The following is a 5,000-nucleotide window of genomic DNA, read 5'->3' as shown; positions in this document are numbered from 1 at the left end:
CTTGATCGGCCGTGTGCTTGCGTCCGACACCTTCGCCAAGGTTTGAACTAGGGTTGTCTCAGGACATAAGCTAGGGTTACAGTGGGTGCTAAGCCTAGCCCTAAGCCTAGCCGTAACCCTAACCCTAACCCTAACCCTAACCCTAACCCTAACCCTAACCCTAACCCTAACCCTAACCCTAACCCTAACCCTAACCCTAACCCTAACCCTAACCCTAACCCTAACCCTAACCCTAACCCTAACCCTAACCCTAACCCTAACCCTAACCCTAACCCTAACCCTAACCCTAACCCTAACCCTAACCCTAACCCTAACCCTAACCCTAACCCTAACCCTAACCCTAACCCTAAGTAGTTATCGAGACCCGCTAGAGTCCCGCTGGACCATTTAAGGCCCACCGTGCACCTTATATGGTCCACAGAGAGAGAGAGAGATCCGTTGGACCTTCGATGGTCCACCAAGTCGCGTCAGAGAGAGGTTTGGTTCATATATGGTCCAGCCCGGACCGTATATGCTCCAACGCGGACCATATAAGGTCCCAGAGACAAGCTGTACGGCTTGTCTCTGGAGCTTATAACGGCACGGTGGCCCTTATAATGGGCACAATACCTCTCTGTGGCCACTTGGTCTCCATTCGAAGGTCCTCCCTGCCATTCGAAGGGCCTTTGTGCCGGAGTAAACGCCACAGTGCCATGTCAAGCGCCTTGCAGTTATATTAAAGCACGTAAGCCTATATATTAAAATAATTTGCCGGTTAAACCACGCCTCAGACCGTCGCAAGCCGGTTTGAAAGAGTGGGTAAAGGTAACGTGGTGGGCCTGCTAGCGGGGTACCGCGGGGAGAGGTACGTGGTAAGCCTGCTAGCGGGCTACCCTCGGGTCTCGACCGCGGGTAAAGGTACGTGGTCGGCCTGCCACGTACCTTTCCCCGTGGTAGCCCGCTAGCAGGTCGACCACGTACCTTTTACCCGTGGTAGTCCGCTAGCAGGTCGACCACGTACCTTCCCTGTCGTCGAGAGCCGTGGTAGCCCGCTAGCAGGCCGTCCGAGTACCTTTACCCGCGGTAGCCCGCTAGCGGGTCGACCACGTACCTTCCCAGCCGTCGAGACCCGTGGTAGCCAGCCGTCCGCTTACTTTTACCCGTGGTAGCCCGCTAGCAGGCCGTCCACGTACCTTTACCCGCGGTAGCCCGCTAGCAGGCCGTCCACGTACCTTTACCCGCGGTAGCCCGCTAGCAGGCCGACCACGTACCTTCCCAGCCGTCGAGACCCGCGGTAGCCCGCTAGCAAGGCCGTCCGAGTACCTTCACCCGTGGTAGCCCGCTAGCAGGCCGACCGCGTACCTTCCCCGCCGTCGAGACCCGCGGTAGTCCGCTAGCAGGCCGCCAGCTTACCTTTACCCGTGGTTGCCCGCTAGCAGGCCGTCCACGTACCGTTTACACCCGCCGTCGAGCCCGCTAGCAGGCCGTCCGCTTACTTTTACCCGTGGTAGCCCGCTAGCAGGCCGTCCACGTACCTTTACCCGTGGTAGCCCGCTAGCAGGCCGACCGCGTACCTTCCCGGCCGTCGAGACCCGCGGTAGCCCGCTAGCAGGCCGTCCACGTACCTTTACCCGTGGTAGCCCGCTAGCAGGCCGACCGCGTACCTTCCCGGCCGTCGAGACCCGCGGTAGCCCGCTAGCAGGCCGCCAGCTTACCTTTACCCGTGGTTGCCCGCTAGCAGGCCGTCCACGTACCGTTTACCCGCCGTCGAGCCCGCTAGCAGGCCGTCCGCTTACTTTTACCCGTGGTAGCCCGCTAGCAGGCCGTCCACGTACCTTTACCCGTGGTAGCCCGCTAGCAGGCCGACCGCGTACCTTCCCGGCCGTCGAGACCCGCGGTAGCCCGCTAGCAGGCCGTCCACGTACCTTTACCCGCGGTAGCCCGCTAGCAGGCCGATCGCGTACCTTCCCCGCCGTCGAGACCCGCGGTAGCCCGCTAGCAGGCCGCCAGCTTACCTTTACCCGTGGTAGCCCGCTAGCAGGCCGTCCACGTACCGTTTACCCGCCGTCGAGCCCGCTAGCAGGCCGTCCGCTTACTTTTACCCGTGGTAGCCCGCTAGCAGGCCGTCCACGTACCTTTACCCGTGGTAGCCCGCTAGCAGGCCGACCGCGTACCTTCCCGGCCGTCGAGACCCGCGGTAGCCCGCTAGCAGGCCGCCAGCTTACCTTTACCCGTGGTTGCCCGCTAGCAGGCCGTCCACGTACCGTTTACCCGCCGTCGAGCCCGCTAGCAGGCCGTCCGCTTACTTTTACCCGTGGTAGCCCGCTAGCAGGCCGTCCACGTACCTTTACCCGTGGTAGCCCGCTAGCAGGCCGACCGCGTACCTTCCCGGCCGTCGAGACCCGCGGTAGCCCGCTAGCAGGCCGTCCACGTACCTTTACCCGCGGTAGCCCGCTAGCAGGCCGATCGCGTACCTTCCCCGCCGTCGAGACCCGCGGTAGCCCGCTAGCAGGCCGCCAGCTTACCTTTACCCGTGGTAGCCCGCTAGCAGGCCGTCCACGTACCGTTTACCCGCCGTCGAGCCCGCTAGCAGGCCGTCCGCTTACTTTTACCCGTGGTAGCCCGCTAGCAGGCCGTCCACGTACCTTTACCCGTGGTAGCCCGCTAGCAGGCCGACCGCGTACCTTCCCGGCCGTCGAGACCCGCGGTAGCCCGCTAGCAGGCCGTCCACGTACCTTTACCCGCGGTAGCCCGCTAGCAGGCCGATCGCGTACCTTCCCCGCCGTCGAGACCCGCGGTAGCCCGCTAGCAGGCCGCCAGCTTACCTTTACCCGTGGTAGCCCGCTAGCAGGCCGTCCACGTACCTTTACCCGTGATAGCCCGCTAGCAGGCCGTCCACGTACCTTTACCCGTGATAGCCCGCTAGCAGGCCGTCCACGTACCTTTACCCGTGATAGCCCGCTAGCAGGCCGACCGCGTACCTTCCCCGCCGTCGAGACCCGCGGTAGCCCGCTAGCAAGGCCGTCCGAGTACCTTTACCCGTGGTAGCCCGCTAGCAGGCCGTCCACGTACCTTTACCCGTGATAGCCCGCTAGCAGGCCGTCCACGTACCTTTACCCGTGATAGCCCGCTAGCAGGCCGTCCACGTACCTTTACCCGTGATAGCCCGCTAGCAGGCCGTCCACGTACCTTTACCCGTGATAGCCCGCTAGCAGGCCGACCGCGTACCTTCCCCGCCGTCGAGACCCGCGGTAGCCCGCTAGCAAGGCCGTCCGAGTACCTTTACCCGTGGTAGCCCGCTAGCAGGCCGTCCACGTACCTTTACCCGTGATAGCCCGCTAGCAGGCCGTCCACGTACCTTTACCCGTGATAGCCCGCTAGCAGGCCGTCCACGTACCTTTACCCGTGATAGCCCGCTAGCAGGCCGACCGCGTACCTTCCCCGCCGTCGAGACCCGCGGTAGCCCGCTAGCAAGGCCGTCCGAGTACCTTTACCCGTGGTAGCCCGCTAGCAGGCCGTCCACGTACCTTTACCCGTGATAGCCCGCTAGCAGGCCGTCCACGTACCTTTACCCGTGATAGCCCGCTAGCAGGCCGTCCACGTACCTTTACCCGTGATAGCCCGCTAGCAGGCCGACCGCGTACCTTCCCCGCCGTCGAGACCCGCGGTAGCCCGCTAGCAAGGCCGTCCGAGTACCTTTACCCGTGGTAGCCCGCTAGCAGGCCGTCCACGTACCTTTACCCGTGGTAGCCCGCTAGCAGGCCGACCGCGTACCTTCCCCGCCGTAGAGACCCGCGGTAGCCCGCTAGCAGGCCGCCAGCTTACCTTTACCCGTGGTAGCCCGCTAGCAGGCCGTCCACGTACCTTTACCCGTGATAGCCCGCTAGCAGGCCGTCCACGTACCTTTACCCGTGATAGCCCGCTAGCAGGCCGACCGCGTACCTTCCCCGCCGTCGAGACCCGCGGTAGCCCGCTAGCAGGCCGCCAGCTTACCTTTACCCGTGGTAGCCCGCTAGCAGGCCGTCCACGTACCTTTACCCGTGGTAGCCCGCTAGCAGGCCGACCGCGTACCTTCCCCGCCGTAGAGACCCGCGGTAGCCCGCTAGCAGGCCGCCAGCTTACCTTTACCCGTGGTAGCCCGCTAGCAGGCCGTCCACGTACCTTTACCCGTGATAGCCCGCTAGCAGGCCGTCCACGTACCTTTACCCGTGATAGCCCGCTAGCAGGCCGACCGCGTACCTTCCCCGCCGTCGAGACCCGCGGTAGCCCGCTAGCAAGGCCGTCCGAGTACCTTTACCCGTGGTAGCCCGCTAGCAGGCCGTCCACGTACCTTTACCCGTGGTAGCCCGCTAGCAGGCCGTCCGCGTACCTTTACCCGCGGTAGCCCGCTTGCAGGCCGACCGCGTACCTTCCCCGCCGTCGAGACCCGCGGTAGCCCGCTAGCAAGGCCGCCAGCTTACCTTTACCCGTGGTAGCCCGCTAGCAGGCCGTCCACGTACCTTTACCCGTGGTAGCCCGCTAGCAGGCCGACCGCGTACCTTCCCCGCCGTAGAGACCCGCGGTAGCCCGCTAGCAGGCCGCCAGCTTACCTTTACCCGTGGTAGCCCGCTAGCAGGCCGTCCACGTACCTTTACCCGTGGTAGCCCGCTAGCAGGCCGTCCACGTACCTTTACCCGTGGTAGCCCGCTAGCAGGCCGCCAGCTTACCTTTACCCGTGGTAGCCCGCTAGCAGGCCGTCCACGTACCTTTACCCGTGGTAGCCCGCTAGCAGGCCGTCCACGTACCTTTACCCGTGGTAGCCCGCTAGCAGGCCGCCAGCTTACCTTTACCCGTGGTAGCCCGCTAGCAGGCCGTCCACGTACCTTTACCCGTGGTAGCCCGCTAGCAGGCCGACCGCGTACCTTCCCCGCCGCCGAGACCCGCGGTAGCCCGCTAGCAGGCCGCCAGCTTACCTTTACCCGTGGTAGCCCGCTAGCAGGCCGTCCACGTACCTTTACCCGTGGTAGCCCGCTAGCAGGCCG

This window comes from Mytilus edulis, unplaced genomic scaffold (genome assembly GCF_963676685.1).
Source record: "Mytilus edulis unplaced genomic scaffold, xbMytEdul2.2 SCAFFOLD_1579, whole genome shotgun sequence".
Lineage (NCBI taxonomy): Eukaryota > Metazoa > Mollusca > Bivalvia > Mytilida > Mytilidae > Mytilus > Mytilus edulis.
This window is presented reverse-complemented; position numbering follows the sequence as displayed.